Genomic DNA, 20,713 nt, shown 5'->3' on the forward strand with positions numbered 1-20,713 from the left:
GCGGCGCCGGCACACCGGGTTCTAGTCCCGGTCGGGGCGCCGGATTCTGTCCCGGTTGCCCCTCTTCCAGGCCAGCTCTCTGCTATGGCCAGGGAGTGCAGTGGAGGATGGCCCAGGTGCTTGGGCCCTGCACCCCATGGGAGACCAGGAAAAGCACCTGGATCCTGGCTCCTGCCATCGGATCAGCGCGGTGCGCCGGCTGCAGTGGCGGCCATTGGAGGGTGAACCAACGGCAAAGGAAGACCTTTCTCTCTCTGTCTCTCTCTCTCACTGTCCACTCTGCCTGTCAAAAAAAAAAAAAAAAAAAAAAAAAAAAAAAAAAAAAAATAAAGGGATAATCTGGTGTTTCTATGTGTTCCATTAATAATAATCTAGCATGAAGCTATGAAATGATTCATAGGCCTTTTCTCTACAAAAAATTGCACAAATGTTACCATGAAAACTTTACCACTAAAATAGACTAAAAGGCCAGTAGTCATGGTCAGCAATAACAAACTATCATTATCAAAAAAGGCTGCTATGTGTTCATAACACAAAAATTTACCTGATACACAGTCAATGATTCAATAAAAATTATGGTCACTTATTCAAAAATCTACCCAGGATACAAGACAGAAATGTAAATAGATTAGCACAATAACAGAAATACCTTTTGCATGTTGAGAAATACGGCAATTTCATCTGAGGACTTGAACAATAGCTGTAAGAGGTGTTGCTCTTTTCTCTAGGCCTTGATGGATGAGTGGGACTCCCTCTGTGCTTTAGGAAGGAGAGGAAGAGGATTCAAGAACCAAAATCTAACTAACCCTACAGAAGAAAACCTCAAGATACATTTAGAACCTTCAATTATCTTTCTGAGGAAGAGAAAATCTAGGTAAGGTCCAAGAATCTGCAAGTTTTTTAGAATTCTTCTGCTGGTATAGTAGATTGAGTAGGGGTGGAAATGTCCCACAAACATGTAGTGAAGATATGCTAGACCTGATTTGTGAAGAAATTTCTTTCTGAAATTAATAGAAAGTAGTTTTTCTCAACCATCATATGTATATGAATCCTTTCATAGTAAAGGCACGTTCTGGTTCAGTAGGAGATTCCACCTGATATCCTGAATTTTTAACAAATTCCAAGGTTTTGCTGATGCTGTTGGTCTATGGACTGTATTTTTTGGTGCTGTACATTGACAAATTTAGAAGTAAAAGAACACACAAGACATTAAAATTAAGAATATAATGGTAAGGCCGGCGCCGCGGCTCACTAGGCTAATCCTCTGCCTTGCAGCTCCGGCACACGGGGTTCTAGTCCTGGTTGGGGTGCCAGATTCTGTCCCAGTTGCCCCTCTTTCAGGCCAGCTCTCTGCTGTGGCCAGGGAGTGCAGTGGAGGATGGCCCAAGTCCTTGGGCCCTGCACCCCATGGGAGACCAGAAGCACCTGGCTCCTGCCATCGGATCAGCGCGGTGCACCGGCCGCGGCTCGCTGGCCGCGGCAGCCATTGGAGGGTGAACCAATGGCAAAGGAAGACCTTTCTCTCTGTCTCTCTCTCTCACTGTCCACTCTGCCTGTCAAGAAAAAAAAAAAAAAAAAAGAATATAATGGTAGAAAGATAATGGGGACTCTATTTATTTCCAAGTTTATGAATTGATGATACTGAATACTTAACACTTTCAATATTTTTTGGTCTTTGGGTATCTTGGATAATCAGAAGGAATACAGGATAATTGTATTAACTCTACAAATTAAGAATATATTAAATAGAGCAACGTCATAAGGTGGTAAAAAACAAACAAACAAACAAAAAACCCCTAGATTCTAAAGCCAGACTGGTTGACTTCAAAATCTATTTCTATATTTTATGATCTATGACAGTGTAGAAAGATTTAACATCTTTGTACATACAATCTCTGTCTTTCAAAATGTAGGTATAAGAGTACTTACTTCTCTAGAGTGGAGTATGAGGGAATTGGTAGTTCACCTATGGAAAGAACAGCACCTGGTACTTGTCACGTAATATTGAAATATCTGGCACTTTCTTTATCTTTGCTTTCACAGACATCAACATGAGGTCATATCAAAAACTGAAAAGAGAAATTTTCAACCTACTGTTTTTCTCACAGCCCTACTGACTTTCTGGCAAGTCTGCTTTCTAACCTTGTTCCTTTTCTTTGTAATAGGCTGAGCATTTACTTCTCATGCATTCTGGGACGATCAGGGAGGAATGTCTGGTCACTGGGCCGAATAAGGTCTATGAAATCATTTGCTCTGGCCCTGCAAAAACTTAAAATTAAATAAATATACAATAGGCTAGTTTTTAAGTTAATAATGTTGTATGGCTCACAAATGATGTTAATAAGTATCCAGATGATCTTTGACAGGAAGAATTTCTTCACTCCTGGTAGACTGACCATATTTTAAAATATTAGAGTTTTGTACAGCTTCATTTTTCTTCTCTCAGGCTTGGATGACTTATGCTATAAATAGGTATAAGCCTAAATTTCCTAATACTCGGTCAAAAGCATCCTTACTAAAATCAACAAAATTTTTGTCTAGACAAATCTGTTTTTTTCATATTGATAATCATGTTTTTCAAAATTCTATATCTATTTCCAGGTAATAGAAAAAAGATCATTTAAAATATAGATTATGTTCACAAATGCCATCAAAATTCTAAAGCAAGTCAAGGTTACTGCCATCTATGGGGAAATGGATAACCTAATTGAGTAGCAGTTTTGCGGAGCAACAAAAAGAGTAAATGCGCATATCAGACAGCATTAGGAGAGCCTGGTAGTGTGATGAATCATATGACTGTGAAAAGAAGTAAGGAAACCAATTTGACAGAAGAAAAAAAAAAAAAGAGAGAGACTTGAGATTGGTAAATTACAAGAAATATGGCTGATAGTATCTCCAGATGTAAAGGCTTTGTACCACAACAACTCGACGGAGCTAGAACTATGCTTCACAGAATCCTCTTCTTCTTTAGTTTCAAGTTAGACTTGACCCAAAAAATTTGCATAGGTCTGGAAAATGGATATGAGTCAGTAGCCACCACTGTCTGATGGCTCTTAATTTTGAGGACTGTAAGACACCGAGAAGCCAGTGATTCCTCACTCTTCTCCACTTTGCATCCTATCCTTGCCACCAGTCTTCTCTGCTAGACAGCAAATGTCACACTCGCCAGGTGATGCCTATTGACTGCTTCTGTTATTGGCTGCACCCCAAGAAGGGTGTATCACGGCTGAGGGCTTCTGTCATGCTCCCAAACGCCTTTTAGAGCTTTACTTCCCTAGCTTTTTGTCTGTTGAGATAGTTCTTATTTCTAAAATGCACACTTCATATTGAAATACACAAAATAGTTCTAGTTTCCTAATGTACATCAGTTGATACCAGATTCTAGAATTCAACCTTGATCTCACACAAAATAATTGAAATTAAAGATTATCAACACAGAGTGATATAATACAGGTGGTCTTCAAGGAGATGAATACATAACAGTGATTTTTTTCTCCTATTTCATTCTGTACTACAAAAATTAGCAACTGAAAGCAGGGAGAGGGCCAGTTGGGCTATAACGGTAAGTCAAGTGAGAGACACATCCCCAAAATGTAAACAGGAATGAAGAAATGATAGTCAGCTTTTCACAGTCTTTTGACTGGTTTTTGCAATACAGTCCTGGGTTCACAGTGAAAACATGAAAATCATTGACAGTTTGAGAAAGAATTATATCTGTGAAATACAAGTTGCACTGTGTATTCACTAATAAAAACTCAAAAAATACATGAGAGGCCTTCAAAAACTTTTTTTAAAAGATGTATTTGTTTATTTGAAAGGTAGAGAGTTACAAAGAGGCAGAGAGAGAGAGGTCTTCCATCTGCTGGTTCATTTCCCAAACGGCCACAATTCCAAAGCTGAGATCTAAAGTCAGTAGCCAGGAGCCTCTTCCAGGTCTCCCATGTGGGCCATCTTCTACTGCTTTCCCAGGCCATAGCAGAGAGCTGGATCAGAAATGGAGCAGCAGAACTTGAAACCGGCATTCATATGGGATGCCAACACTGCAGGCTGCGGCTTTACCCACTATGCCACAGTGCAGGCCCTACTTCAAAAAGTTGATGGAAAATGTATCCTATGGTAAAAAGTATCATGAATTTCATTTTTTGCACCAAATAATAATCTTGTCTATAAATTCCATGTTCCAACAAACTTTTTGAAGCTCCCTCATACTTCTGAATTTCCACTGAAATGTGTAGATAAGAACATGGCAATTAGAGATGTGTCTTTTGGTTGTTGGATTTTCAGCATCCACAACAGTGCCTAACACATATTAAAGTCTGAATAAATATTAATTGAATGAATAATTTGACAACTGTTGTTAGTGGGGGTCATGTGCCCATACATAAATAGTTAAAATTGAATGTTGGTTATGTTGAATAGTTCATTTCCTAAGAAAGAAGCTTCCCAAATTAAAGTGCTATGCAACCACATAAACATCTCTAAATACTTAAACTGCAAGTAAAAGTTAGAATTTCAGAGAACAGAATCCTGTAGGAAATTACTTGAAGAAAAAGTGTGTCCATCCAAAAAAAAAAAAAAAAAAAAAGACTTGTGTTTAGTCTATTTCTGTCACAGGAGTCCTCATTGTTGTTGCATTTTTTTTCCTGGACAAGAAATGATATTGAAGGTTTTTTCCACCATTCAGGAAAATCATTTTTGGGCTATAAATATTAATGGGTTTAGTAATAAATTACACACTTGAATGGCATTTTATTACTTAAAACTAAAATATTAAAAACCTTATTTGAAATGCACAGAGAAATCATGTAATTTAAATCACCTTAGACTTGGAAATAGACTGCAAACCACTGCCTAGAAAGAAGTATAATTCTTAAAATATGTATTTTGGTAATAAGCCAATGCATTCCACAAAATTATCTAAAAGGAAAGTGGAGAAGTCCTCTGGTCCAGTACAGTTTCCCTCAGATAAGCAAATTCTTTTTATTTGCTTCTTTGGACTATTCTATAAAATTAATAACATAAATACTGAGATTGGAATTGGGAAGGACTCATTCTTCTGACCTTTAAACTAAGATTTTGTCCCCTCTGAAAATGAATTTATTAATAAGTTTTTAAACCATGGGTGTAATATTTTCAAAAATAAATCCTACAGATTGGTCATGTGAAATATATACTTGAAAGTATGTCTCCAAATCATATATCTTCCTCTGGGAAATTTGGAATTAATAATTTAAGCATTAATATTAATTTATTTCTCAACTGTATAATAGATGAATTCCTCATATTAATTCTATCTGATCATTTTAGAGATAGAAATAATAATTTCATTCAGGAATCAATCATTGTTATACTTTATATCAATATTTATCATGACCAGGGCATAAGGTATTGTCCTTGATCTCAGTAATTTTGCCCATAATTCTTTAATTCTAATCAGTTACAGATACTAAACATCTGAGTTTTTTTTTTGAAAATGCTTATAGTGGTAAATAAGTTAGCCTACTTTTATGTAAGATGAAATAGATTTTAAAAATTTGGATACAAGTCCTTTTAAGCCACTAATCAGGACTTTCAGTTACTCCTCATTGTACAATAAATAAAACCTAGTTTCCTTAACTTGATAGTAAAAGACCAATAAACTCTTCCCCAAGTCTTTCACCTCAGGCTTATTTACATTCTTCTTGAGCTGTCCACTATATACTATCCACATTCGATCTTTTAATGTTCCTAAATATGGCTCAACTCTACACACTCAGAGTATCTATGAACCCTGAAGGAAGTACCTTGAATATTCCTTTACCCACTACTAATTTCTCCCTTTTCTTTTTTTTTCTTTTTTTTATTTATTTATTTTTTTGACAGGCAGAGTGGACAGTGAGAGAGAGAGAGAGAGAGAAAAGTCTTCCTTTGCCGTTGGTTCACCCACCAATGGCCGCCATGGCCGGCGCACCGCGCTGATCCGATGGCAGGAGCCAGGTACTTATCCTGGTCTCCCATGGGGTGCAGGGCCCAAGCACTTGGACCATCCTCCACTGCACTCCTTGGCTACAGCAGAGAGCTGGCCTGGAAGAGGGACAACCGGGACAGAATCCGGTGCCCCGACAGGGACTAGAACCCAGTGTGCCGGCGCCGCAAGGCGGAGGATTAGCCTAGTGAGTCGTGGCGCTGGCCTAATTTCTCCCTTTTCTTAAGCACTGTGCCAAGCATTGCCCCAATTTTACATAATGTTCCCATCTCTCCTGTTCCTGTTGGTTGTTTTTTTTTTTTTATCTATAAGCCCGAGATACAAAATTTTGGTATGAATCATTGTACATAAATATTTTTGTGTATCTCTGTTTATTCAGTGTTAAATTTTCAATCTTTTTCAGAAAGGGACAGAAAGGCACAGGCAATTTTGAGTTGTATCCCATTTTCAACATCTGGGAATGAATAGACTCTAGACTTCAATGCAAACCATAAATTCAGGATTTTTCAATGTCAAGCCCTATTAGCATGCTGGACCATGTAATTCTTCATTAGGGGCATGTTTTGCCCACAATAGGTAATTAAGATACCTTCTTGGCTTCTGTCTTTAGATTCCAGAAACCACCTCACCCACCTAATAATTATGGTCAATAATGTCTTCAGATATTCTCAAACTGGGGTGAGTGGTGGAGGGGGCCTGGATCAACAACCATCTTCCCTTATCCTTCCATTGAAAATAACTGCTCCAATGTAGTAGTCCCCAAATACCCATCTACATTTATACAGAGTCCTGCATGATTTTGGAAGAATAGGGAAAAATCAGCATATATATATATATATATATATATATATATGTATCTAGTTTCCAAAAATTTAAGGAGACCTATAAAAGGATGCAGCAAGTATTTTGCATTGTATGAGGCTCTAAAATTGGTTGACATCAAGGAAATATAACAAGCATTCCTAAATATCCAAACAGTATCCAACAATGAATAGAAAAGAAGTACTAGTTTTTTGTCAAGAATGACAAAGCTGAATATATAAAAGACGGTCTTTTAATAGCCTGCAATATAAGACACTTCACAGTAACAGTTGAAAAATGAAGATAAAGTCTTAAATAGAGACAGATTGATATGTAAAGAAAAAGAAGGAGTAGAGGTTAATGAATTATTTCTAAATCAATATAATGTAATAAAATTCTCTCTTCTGTGAAAATGTGAAATTTGCATTTATGCCCAGTGAAATATAGATGAACAGTGATTGTGCTTATTACACCTGTCATAGTGAAAAAAAATCAGGGCACATTATCTACTAGTTACATTTCTTCAAAACTGATTAACCTTAATACATTTTTCCCTTCACTGATCTTACAGAGTTTACTGAATATAGCATGTCTTGATTAAAATTGCCCACATCTTAATTCAAGTCATCCCTTTCTCTAACTTGTATGTCTTTGATAATTTCTTTAAATTCACTGTTTAACTAATGGGAATAATGCAATCTTTTGGTCATGATATACTTAAAAATTCAAATAGGGAGTACCTCAAAATACAGTTTTTAAGAAGAAAAGAACATATTAAATAATAATGCCTTTTCTTATTTCCATCTATTTAACATAAAATGCTTTGAGAGGTAAGATAGAAGGCTTTACAAGAAGCACAGAGACACATTTCCCTGGTGTTTAAAAGTGCAATGTGCTTGGTATTCATAAGTAGTCCACCTGACTCTCTCTAATTCAGGCATTTTGAAAGTTCTAGTAGTTGATGCACAATTTTGGAATCAATATTTTCATTGCTTTTAGTTTCACTAAAAAAGTTTTTTTTTTCTTTTATTTTCCAACCTAGCAACTGATTGTATTTCCCTAACAGTCTTTCTGACTTTAACATTAAGAAAATTAAAAACACCTAGTTGTGTATCTGCTACAACTAGGTGTTTTAGTTTTCTTAATGATAAAACTGACAGATCTTCTATTTTCATTTGTATCAGATCTTTTACAACTGTGGACAGACCTCACAGCTGAAATATTTGAGGATAATTTTTTGTCAGAAATCTACAAGGTAGTCAAAAAGTAAAAACACGAAGATAAAGGGGGCATTTCAGTTGCCACAATGAGACCAGGAATCTTCCAGTCATATTATGTCAGTGTAATGGTAAGTTCCAAATACACATTTATTTGCAAATGGAGATTTTAATCTTGATTTATTAATCATGAAATATATTTGTCTAGTTGAAAAATTCTTTTTTGAAAAAAACTTAACCAAACTATTATTTACAGCATCATAATAATCTTCAGCTAAAAAGTCAATACTTATGCTTTTAGTGAACAGGCTGTTGGACCTGCACTTTGTAATATTTTTACAGAATAAATTCATTTCCTGTTTGTGTGCATATAAAATATAATTTACAAGTAAGCCATCTCTTTGTTATTTTAATTTATACTGGCTGAATCATTATTTAATTCCCATACAGTCTATGGCACTTAGACACTTAGACCTACACGCCCACAGTCAACACGACCCTTCACCCTGAGCACATTTGTCCCCTTGCTACCCCACCTGCAGCCCCAGAGTCACACTATATTCTGCTCCAACTCTCTCAAAGGCAAGCACAGGGAATGCTGCAAGTTTAAAAGAAATTAATTAGTATATTGAAACAGGACTGAAAGCGTAAACATTCTGCTTGGATGACCAACCAATAACTTGCCCTTATTAGGTCTGTTGTCTGTATATGATTGCCTGAACACAACATAAACGTTTGTCAAAAAAAAAAAAATATTTCTGCCAGATTCCTTTCAATGCACAGTAAAAAGAAAGCTCACTAGGTTAACACACACAATTTCCTAACAGGGCTTTCAGATATGCCAAATATGTCCACTTCGAAAACCCTGAAGAAGTCGAAACTGAGTTCTTAAAATGTTTTAAAAATGCCTTTAATTAATCTAAAACATAGAGGCTCTAAGGGAGAATGCACATTATAAAGTGATAAATGTTTCTGTCTGCGATGAGAGAAATTCTGCTAGGAATAAGTCAGAATAAGCACAAATCTAGTTGTTTTTAGAACCTGCTGAGATTCAGTTCCTCTGCAGCAGATCCAGGAAAAGTGTGAGACAGAATAAATGTCCTATTTTCTTTCTTGTGCCTGGAGATTACTTTAGTTGAATAGGTGACTTCATCATTTTCTTGCACTGTTTGTAATTCTAGGACAATTGCCAATGACACGTTTTTCCCAACTATTCCAAAACATCAATTTAAACCTTGCTTACACAAAAATTGCCAGGAAAAATATTTAGCTGCTATACAGTCTCCTCACCCCACCCCACCCCTTTTGGGGTCAGTGCTACCCATCAGGAGGTGTTAACATATTTCCCCCTGTGGCAATTAGTACGAAATTGCCAACATCCATCATTTTTAATGCAAATGATATTCATATCCATCAGGGAAATATATGAAAGACAAAAGCCCGTATTGCTTAAGGGTAGTCTCAAGGTGAATATCAGCCATCTACCAGGAGCGTTTACAGGCAGCTGCAATTGCTTACAATTGTCAGTCATCTTTCAGAGCCTTCTTCAGTAGATCAGTTGTATCTCTGTACTTTGAAGTGGCCAACACAAGTTTTGACTCAAGAGGACAGGCTTGGAGGAGGTTAGATGAAAGGGAACACGTTTGACTCACAGCAAGATCAGTGACAGACATCTCCCCAGCACTCCTTTCCATTAGATGGGTTGATACACCTCCGTGATTGAATGCAAGATTACTTAGAAATAAATCTTGCACTTATTTTGGTTTATTAAAAAAAAAAAAAACATGGGATCCGAAAAAATATTTCACCTCCAAATCTTTTAGTGGAAGATTTATCAGCTGAACAGATCTAGGTCAAGGTAAATCGCAGAAATTTAATAAATTTCATAACCATCCAATTTCATCACTGGTGTTGAAGATTTCAGTTTGTTTCTTACATGAGATAATGATCGGGAAGTATAGAAGCCTTGAATAAAAAGTAAAACTTCAACACTAGGACAAAACAGCATCCTCCCGGGAGAAAGAGGTGAAAATCATTCATGATTTATCAATGTAACATTGGAAGAAAAATAAATGTTCTTCTGGAGAGCTAAAAAAAAGGGGACTCTGGATTAAATCCCAAAGGAAGTCTGTTGGAAAGAATCAGCGAGCGTTCATGCTGTTGTCCAACTTTAAAATAGCACCAAGTTAAAGAGAACCAACAGGTACTTTACATGCTTGTTTTTTCCATGAAGAAAAGTTGTCAGCTTTGATGGGGCAGAGCAGATGATTTCAGAAACCACATCCTCGTTACTCAGAACCAGATTCCTCCTTTGAGTATTTCAGTATTATTAGTCCTGTCCCCAGTGCCTTCCTCTGAAACCACTGCTTGTGTTCTCCGCGGTCCAGGGACCACTGCTGATGCCAATCAGGCCTCTCATTTTCATAAGCACACAACGCTTCACATGAAGTAGGTCAGGCAAGGGGGGGGGGGGAGTTGTAACTCGGGAGTGGGGCAGTGCATGCTAGAAACATTACACATACACCACACACACACGCACACACACGCACACACACACACACACACACACACACTGACCTTTGTATTTTGAAACATGGCTATTAAATTAGAGCTAAGTGGAAGCTAACATGTTAGAAAAACAGGAAAGGGGTGGAAAGTAGAATGGTGATTACTGGAGCCTGGAAAAAGTGTGAGAGAGGCATCACAGAGAGGATGGTTAACAGCTCAAGTATACATCTGGATAAGAGGAATAACTTTTGATGTTCAAGGGCACGGTAGAATAACTGTGATTGATCACAATTAATTGTGTATTTCAAAATAGCCAGTAGAGTATTTTGAATGCCCCAACATAATGAAATGATAAATCTCACAAACATAGATATGCCAATTATTCTGATATGATCATTACACATTGTATCCATATGTTGAAAGATCATACCATATCACATATTTATATACAATTACTATGTTTCAGTTATAAATAAAAAAATATATACTTAGAGGGGCTGGTGTTGTGGAGCAGTGTGTTAAATCAGTGCCTGTGATGCGGACATCCCATATCAGTGCTGGTTCAAGTCTGGCTGCTTCTATTCTGAACTGTCTCCCTGCTAGTGCACCTGGGAAGGCAATGGATGATGGACCAAATACTTGAGCTTCTGTAGCTCATGTAGGACACTCAGAAGGAGTTCTTGGCTCCTGGAGTAGGACTGGCCCAGTTCTGGCCATTGTAGTCATTTGGGAAGTGAACCAGTGGATGGAAAAATATCTTTCCCTCTCTCTGTGTCATTCTGCCTTTCAAATAAGTAAAATAAATCTTTAAACACACACACACAAATTTAGAAAATTAGATTTAAACGTAATGGCCTGGATTCCACTGCCTAACTTTTTAGTGATAGATTTTCCCTGTTGGTGACCGTTTACCCCATTCTGATATTTCTATATCAGTTCACAAACCTGGAAGTAAATATTCCTGCAATCCATTTAGACACAATAATAGGAGCAGCGCCACTCCAAGGGAAAAAGGACATTTCTCCCCCCCTCTCCTGCCTCTTTCAACTATACAGCACTCACTCCCCCAATCCTGCCTTTCTCAAAGGAAGACAGAGATGAGCTCCTTCTGTATCTTCTCTTTGAATCAATGGTTAATTCAGGACACAATAAAACGGCTCTTCTTTGTCTCACCTAGTTTTACCAATGTATTGATTATCTATTGTCACATAATGGCTCCCCCAAAACTTGGTGTTTTAAAAGGCAGTTGTCATTTGTAATATTTCAGAGTTTCTGTGTATCTGAAACTCTGGCTGGCCCAGTGAGTGTGGACACTTACCTAGAAGACTTGAAGGCTGTGGCCTCAAGCCAACTGGGACTCATTTACTCCTGTGCCTTGCAGTTGATGGAGGCTGAGATTTTAGCTGGAGCTACTGACTGGGACATCCACAAATGGCTCTCAATGGCTTCCTTATAACATGGTGAGTGGCTTTAAAAAGTGTGTGGGGACAGAGAAAGATCAAGAAAAGAGAGAGGCAGCAAGAAAAAGAGAGGACCACTATTTGTGGTGGTGGTGGTGAGAGGAGAGGAACTCATTTATTTTGCAGCCTCAATACCACATAGCATCACTTCTGTGATACTCCTTTGGTCAAGACAGTCACAAGGAGAGGAAACATGGACCCTTCCTTCAGTGGGAAGAGTGTAAGCCGCATTATAGGGAGAGTGTGTGGGATAGGATAGATGTACTAACCGGAACATCGTTAGAAAATAGGATCTGCTACCTTCAGTAACATATTGCTGTTGTACATTTACCCATAGTCGACTACACAAAGAAGCATGGATTATTAGGCTCCGTTATACTCCAAGTATTTTCAATAATTGTTTCCATTTCACAAGCATGAAAATTGTTCCATATTCTGGGCAATATGGTAGGAAGTGCTGCAATAACATTTGTTTATACTAACACAAAGTTACTTTTTAAAGTTCATGGAAAATGGAATTAAACTCATGAATTTATTTTGGTGCAAACAATTTTTGAAATATATGTGTAGCTTTTTCATATTATGGATTTTCTACATATTAGGAATTGTGCACCAAAATAAATGCATATTTTTAATTTAATTTTTCCACAAAATTTTTGAAGTACCCTGATATAAGATACAAAATATATCTAATAATTGTCAATTCCTTACATTTCCATAGTGCTTTATATATTTGACATTTGTGCATATTAACTATCTTGATCCCTTAAAGATGCCTAGAACTGATGATGTTTATTTTGTATGTGAGTAAACTGATATTTAGAAGACTTTACAGACTTACTCAATCATGCAAATACCACTCAATGGGTACAAAAGTCACCTCACAAAGAAAATTTCCTAGGAGTCTATACTGAGCAGTGAAGGCCATTTCCATCTGTTTCTATTCCCTCCCACTATGCTTTAGAGGTACAATGTGATCCAACCATAAAGTAATTTTATTATATGAAAATACTAGCTCAAATGCCACTACTGTAATTCTGTATTTAGTACTCATCACAACACCATCTACTCTATGCAGTAAAAAAGGAGAGAAAACTAATTGGGGTAACTAAGGCAGGAACTAACAAAGCAGAGAAATCATTAAGGAGAGCCAAGTCAGATAACTTGGCACCAAAATGCAAGTGTCCTCTGTCGCTGGTGGAAATTGATTATGTATAAGTCAAAAGTAAAAGAGGCCGGCGCCGTGGCTCAATAGGCTAATCCTCCGCCTTGCGGCGCCAGCACACCGGGTTCTAGTCCCAGTCGGGGCTCCGGATTCTGTCCCAGTTGCCCCTCTTCCAGACCAGCTCTCTGCTGTGGCCAGGGAGTGCAGTGGAGGATGGTCCAAGTCCTTGGGCCCTGCACCCGCATGGGAAACCAGGAGAAGCACCTGGCTCCTGGTTTCAGATCAGCGCGATGCACCGGCCGCGGCGGCCATTGGAGGGTGAACCAACGGCAAAAGGAAGACCTTTCTCTCTGTCTCTCTCACTGTCCACTCTGCCTGTCAAAAAAAAAAAAAAAAAAAAAAAGTAAAAGATATTTCAAATCTGCTAGTGCTTCATATGTAGTTAAGTAAGTGAGACAGATATTTCACTGGTACATGGTTTAGAAATGTTAGAAATCTATACAAAGGCAAAACATAAAGACATGACGACATGCCAAAAACAAAGTGCTATTTAATATTTGTCTGGATTTTGTGTTAGTGTTCTAGAACTGCCATAATGAAGGATGGCAGACTGAATAGGTCAAAGGACAGAAAATTATTTTCTCTACAGGTTGGAAATCCAAAATGAAGATATTGGCAGGGTTAATTCTTCCTGGGACCTCTTGCTTTGACTTGAAGACTGCCTTCTTCTAGTTATGTCTTGCTTTGCTCTTCCATATGTTTGTGTCTCATTTTCTCTTCACATGGTATCTTTTCATAAAAATGCTTGTCATATTAGAGCTCATCCCAATGACCTCACCTTAGCTAATTACATCTACAACATCCTATTGCCAAATGAGGTCACATTTTGAGATTACTGATGTTAGAACTTCTGCATATGATTGTGGTGGAGCACAATTAAATCCATAATAGTCTAGCTCCATCAACTCTACTTCTTTAAATTTTTTTGTTTGACAAATAGAGTTAGACAGTGAGAGAGAGAGAGACAGAGAGAAAGGTCTTCCTTCCATTTGTTCACCCTACAAATGGCCGCTATGGCTGGTACTGTGCCAATCCGAAGCCAGGAGTCAGGTGCTTCTTCCTGGTCTCCCATGTGGGTGCAGGGGCCCAAGTACTTGGGCCATCCTCCACTGCCTTCCTGGGCCACAGCAGAGAGCTGGACTGAAAGAGGAGCAACCAGGACTAGAACCTGGCACCCATATGGGATGCAGATGCTGCAGGCAGAGGATTGACCAAGTGAGCCACGGCGCTGGCCCCAGTCAACTCTACGTCATTAAAAAAGAAAACAAACAGATAAGTCTTACTAATAGCAATTTAGACAAGTGAACACCTAGCCATGTATTGATCTGGATGTTGTAAGATCTTCACTTACAGACCAGAGGGGTTGACCAAACATAGGCACAATGATCCATTGATGTATTTGGGTAGGTTCAATGTGGCTGGAGGAAGTGGAATCTGTTTTCGTCCTGGGGCAAGAATTCACACAGAAGCATTTTTTTCTATTACATTTTAGCTCATCTATCTAGCGTGATCTGTTTACTGAATGTGTCTCTCTAGACCCTTTATTTCTGGTTTTCTGAAGACAAAACCAATACATAGAAATACAGTATCTACCCAGAAAGCTTTTGCATAATGATCCTCCTGACAAATACAAGGCAAAACTCAGGGAATTAAGAATAAATAAATACCTACACATATCCTCCCAAATGAATTCTAAAAGCATTGAGAGAAAGAAAAATAAATTTTGTTTCAAGACTAATCCCAAGACTGTAGACTTAATAATAATTCAGATTTGACTTTTAAAATGTTAGCACCCAGATTTCTGCTGATGTTCCTGGGAAGACAGAAAAAAGATGGCTCAAGTACTGGCCCCTGCCATCCACCTGGGAAACCAAGATGGGATTCTAGGGTCTTGGCTCCTGGCTTTGGTATGTTACAGCCTGTCATTGCAGCCATTTTAGAAGTGAATTAGTAAAATTTGAAAGTCTCTCTCTCACACACACACACACAAACACTCTCTCTCTCTTTCTCTCTCTCTCTCTCTTTCTGCCATTCTGACTTTGAAACAGATAAAGTAAGTTCTTAAAAAAAAATAAATAGATCAGTGCTGTGACTCAAAAGTTAAACTCACTGCCTACAATGCTAGCATGCCATATTGGAGTGCAGATCTGAGTCCCAGCTTCTCCACTTCCAATCCAGCTCCTTGCTAATATACCTGAGAAGGCAGAAAAAGATGGCCCAAGTACTTGGGCCCCTGCATCCACGTGGTGGACCTGGATGGAGTTTCCGGCTACTGACTTCAGCCTGGCCCAGCCTTGGCCATTGTGGCCATTTAGGGAGTGAACCAGTGGATAGAAGATCTCTTTCTCTCTCTCTCTCTCTCTCTCTCTCTCTCTCTCTCTCTGTTACTTTGTGTGTGTCTGTAGGCATATCTCTCTATCACTCAGTCTTTCAAATAATAAACAAACACTGAATAAAATGCCAGCAGAATATAATTTAAAATAGGTCTAGAAGTTATCTATTTTAAGTATATTTACCATTTTATTGTGTAAGTATCTTTTATTAAAAATATAGAGGGCAAATAAGCATCTTACTACCTCATTTCTTAGTATACATAAAAATATTCAATTAAAGAAGTGCTAGACACATTACATTTTAATAGCAACTTAGTAAATTTCATTTTAAATTATTTTATTATCAAAAATATAAAACATACAAAAAATGAGATAACTGTGTATTTCCACACAAACTCTCATCACAAGATTCAATAATTACCAAGAATTTGCCATATCTACTTCATCTATTGCTCTCTGATGTCTGTGCTCACATTTTTTTCTTTTTCTCCCCTCTCTCGTCCTTTTCCTAGCTTTGTTGCTCCTTACATTATTTTAATGTATCAACCATCCCTCCTACATACTTTCAAACATATCTCTAAAAATTATAAACATTTTTAGGCTCCTCATTGCAGTTAGCAAATAAATAACAATAATCCTCCATAGTAGCTATTACATGCTCAGATTTTCCAGATTGTCTCCAAGTGTTTACAGTTACTTTGTTTGAATCAGGATCGGGATAATGTTCTTACATCATAGCCACTTGGTGCATTCATTAATACATTAACAAAACTGAATTACAGACTCCAGGCATGGGGTTTACATGAAACTCTAGGCAGTGAACTTATATGAAACTTTCTGTGCTTTTCCTGTTCTGAGAACTTGCCCACCCAGAACTTGACCTGGTTCCCATACATGATCTCTAGAAATGCTGACGCTCAAGTAAGGGCCTCAAGGTACCCAATCTTAGAGAATCTCAAGCACCTGGGAAAGGGAGGCAAGAGACAAACAGAGGAAGGAAAGGAGTGTTTTGTGGAAGAATTAATGAAAAGGAAGCTTATTTCTTTGAGAAGAGTGCATATTTTTAAAGCAAGTGAACAAACAAGAGATATTGACAACTGTATACCCAAGATACCACAAAGGCTTATTTTCTGGAATCTAAGTTCAGTTTGGAGCATTTAGCTGTTCCTGTCTATCCATGGCAGTAAATGAGTGCAGTGCACAATGTTTGTCGGCCTAGGATGTATAGCCCAATGAATGCAGAGTGAGGAAAGATTCTCCTTCCCAAGAAATGAATGCAAGTGGGAATGAAAATAATACAATGCTCCTCTATTTATAATCCAGTAACACCCTGAGAAATCCAATATCATATGCAAAAATGCATTATATATGCCTCATCTACAAAACATCAGAGCTTAGCAACACAATATCCTATAGTGCATCAATCTCTTCCACTCATGGCTGAGTAGACATGGCCATTTACTCTTCTGAGAAAAGGTGCAAATTCCATATTCAAAGTATGGTTCCTCTTCAGTGTGTATTGCTTTTGAACCACCCTAATATAATAATTTAAAAATATTGAATCAAAATTTTCTAAGTCAGAGGCCTCATGATCAGGAAAAACACATATTATTTTGGTAAGTATAATTCTAATATGATTCCCAAAATTCCCACTTCCTGGAATATACATCTGTATAAAAACCTCTACTTGAGTTAAATGGAACCTGTGCATAGGAAGAGATAATTGATCCTGATTAGGTTATGGTAGGGAGATAGTTGCTTCCATGATTATGTTACGGAGAGAGTTACTCAGATGCATTCTTGCTGGTATGGAAGAAAAAAAAATTTCCATGTTGTAGCCGGCGCCGTGGCTCAATAGGCTAATCCTCCACCTTGCGGCGCCGGCACACCGGGTTCTAGTCCCGGTTGGGGCGCCGGATTCTGTCCCGGTTGCCCCTCTTCCAGGCCAGCTCTCTGCTATGGCCAGGGAGTGCAGTGGAGGATGGCCCAGGTGCTTGGGCCCTGCACCCCATGGGAGACCAGGAAAAGCACCTGGCTCCTGGCTCCTGCCAGGATCAGCGCGGTGCGCCGGCTGCAGCGGCGGCCATTGGAGGGTGAACCAACGGCAAAGGAAGACCTTTCTCTCTCTGTCTCTCTCTCTCACTGTCCACTCTGCCTGTCAAAAAAAAAAAAAAAAAAAAAATTTCCATGTTGTGAATTGACTATGGAGACCCCACAGCAAGGAGCCACAACAGCCCATAAACCTGGAGCTGTCCCTAGTCAACATCCAGCAAGGAAATGCATTCCTAATGATTTTGCTCACAAGGAACTGAAATCTGTTAATAAAAATGAATAAACTTTGACAAGGACTCTGAGTTCCAGATGATAACCTCAACATGACCAACCCCTTGTCCTTGGTCATGTGAGATCCTAAGCCAAAGACCCAGCTTGCCTGGACTCCTACTTGTGGAAATTGTGAGACAATGAATATAGATTGTCTTAAGAAGCTGACCTTGTGATAATTTGATTGAAGCTAAGGAAAATTAAGGTACTCTATATCTATTTATGTATTATGTTTGCCTATATTAACACATACAAATAACAGATATCATGAAGTTGGGTGATCAAGAGATAATTCCAGGGGCCAGCGATGTGGATAAGCAGGCTCAAGCCCTGGCCTGAAGCACTGGCATTCCATATGGGTGCCAGTTCTAGTCCCGGCTGCTCCACTTCCCATCCAGCTCTCTGCTATGGCATGGGAAAGCAGTAGAAGATGGCCCAAGTGCCCAAGTCCTTGGGCCCCTGTATGCACATGGGAGACCTGGAAGAAGCTCCTGGCTCCTGGCTTCGGATAAACACAACTCCGGCCGTTGTGGCCATTTGGGGAGTGAACCAGCAGATGGAAGACCTCTCTCTCTGTCTCTACCTCTCTTTGTAACTCTGTCTTTCAAATAAATAAGTAAATCTTTTTAAAAGAGATAATTACATAGTACTTGTGAAATTTGGTATTCTGAACAATGGTCTAAAGTTGTAATTATGAAATGTATGAAGTTTGTATTCCTTAAATAAAAGGATTCTGGGAAAAAGAAAAAGAAAAAGAGAGAACCATGGAATACATCTTGTAGGTGCTTAAACAATCATCTTTGTCCTGTCTCCATTGCTAATGGATTTTGTTCATCTTGCAGCTATGACCTTGGAGTATGGAAGTAGTAGCCTCAGATGATGGATCCAACTAGGTTTGAGTTAATCATGGTGGCCACATTGCCCTAGGTGTGAGCATGAGATGAAGTTCTGAAGAATGAGTGATGAGAAGTTGCCTTGAGAAGTGATCCGTGTAGTTAAAAAGGAGGAGACATTATTTTTATTCCATCACCTGGGTGTGGTGGCTGTACCTTCGTCTGCTATCCTGGGTTAATAAAGAGAGCCCACATAAGACAACAATTCAAAATTCTGAACACGACAGAAAAGAAAAATAAAATCTATGAAGCTACGACCTTGATGATGTCATCAACCTCCTTCATTAAAAAACCATGAAGTCACCCAACATAAGACCTTTTGTTGCTTGAGTTAATAAATAATAAATTAAGCTGTTTTAGTGGTATTTTCTATTTTTTGCTGTGATTGGCATTCTAATTTATGCTTTTGCACAGAATTATGCAATGTATGGAAAAAGAGTGCTTACTTGATTAGTACTTATTACAAAGAGGTCAAAATGTATTGTCAAAACTCTCCTTCTCCCTTAACATACTGTAGTCCCTTTAGAATCAGCAGAATGCACGAACTCTGCCATTTAACCCATCTTATAGGCCAGACTATGCATGATGCTCTCATATACATTTTCTTACTTACTCCCAGCAGCAGTCTTTCAATGGTGACATGGTAAACATCAATAGTGCCAATTTAAATCCATAATTTGTCATGAAGATACCCCATAACCTCAAAGTCTTCTTCGAAGAGTCCTTCTTTTTCCTGGCATTAATTGAAATCTGATTCTTTCCTTCAAAAGCACTTTCCTTCAGCCTTGTCAGGTGGTGCAGGCAGTCTCTCCCTCTGTTCCCTCTCTACACAAGTGGATATAGAGTAGCTGTCTAGCTTGACCTCATCAATGCATCCCAACCATTCTCCCTAGTTAAAAACCCATAAACGTACCTCATTCGGCTATAGTTCGAATATGATTTGTGCCCCCAAACTCATGTAGGAGTTTAACCCCCAAAATCAGATGTTAATGGTAGTAGGAGGATGGAAACTCAATCTGACTATGGTTTTTAGAGTAAAATTGCCTTAATTGAATCCTGGTGGTTTGTAAGCAGAGAAGCGAAATCCACAGACACATCACATGCATGTACACATGTGTCTCATTCCATGTGATGTTCTGTGCTACCTCAGGACTTTATCAGCAAGAGCATCATCAACAGATGTTGCCCCTGCACCTTGGATTGGCAGATTCAGGAGCCAAACATAAGGACTTTTCTTTATAAAGTAGCCAGCCTCAAGTATTTCATCATAATAATTAAAAACTAATACATATCTACCATTCCTTTTTCCTGTTTCTTGCCAAACTCCAAATTTCTTCACAGTTCTTTTTTCCTTTTCTCATTTGTCACTGACCTTTATCCCCTGGAGACTTTCAATGCATTAATCCCATCACTTTTCACTCTTCTCAGTTCCGTGATCTAGTCTCCTCCTTAACTGGATTAAATTCTATACTCAATCATCTCAATCACTCTCTAACATGGACACCCAATGCCCTTGCCCCTCATAGTCTTGATTGGACTTGTTTGACAAAAAAGGTTAAAACCAATCGTTGCTGGCTTTCACACATAGGAAGAATATATTCAACAAAAGGATAAGCAAAGCATACTACTCCATACCATTTTGAATTAATGACCATGAGACAAAAGTATACTGTTAGTAATATCAGCAAAATATAGTGTGACTCTATAATTCTATACTATTCCACTATCAAACTGTAGTATCACACCATAATCAGTGCATTAGCTCTCTCGCTACGGTAACTGACTCTGTTACACCACCCTGCTTCTCAAACTTACAATGTTTCCTCTCAGATCATCTTGCAACATTGATGTTTTTGCTTCTTACTAGAAGAAGAAAATGTGAGGGATAAGTAATTTATTTCAAGTAAAAGGGAATTAGACAATTGTCCATTAAAATAAACCATGAAGCTTGGTGGGTTGGGGGGGGGGGTAAGAAATACATGAAAACTT

General features: G+C 38.4%; 1 long non-coding RNA gene across 1 annotated transcript; it reads left to right on the forward strand.

Moving 5' to 3' along the window:
• The first annotated feature begins 326 nt into the window (after nt 1-326).
• Nucleotides 327-19,079, forward strand: LOC138850074 (uncharacterized). The gene is made up of 3 exons (XR_011389476.1): nt 327-874; nt 7,951-8,114; nt 18,674-19,079. It is a non-coding gene; the product is annotated as an uncharacterized lncRNA (long non-coding RNA).
• Nucleotides 19,080-20,713: the final 1,634 nt, after the last annotated feature.

The sequence above is a fragment of the Oryctolagus cuniculus genome, chromosome 6 (assembly GCF_964237555.1).
Source record: "Oryctolagus cuniculus chromosome 6, mOryCun1.1, whole genome shotgun sequence".
Classification (NCBI taxonomy): domain Eukaryota; kingdom Metazoa; phylum Chordata; class Mammalia; order Lagomorpha; family Leporidae; genus Oryctolagus; species Oryctolagus cuniculus.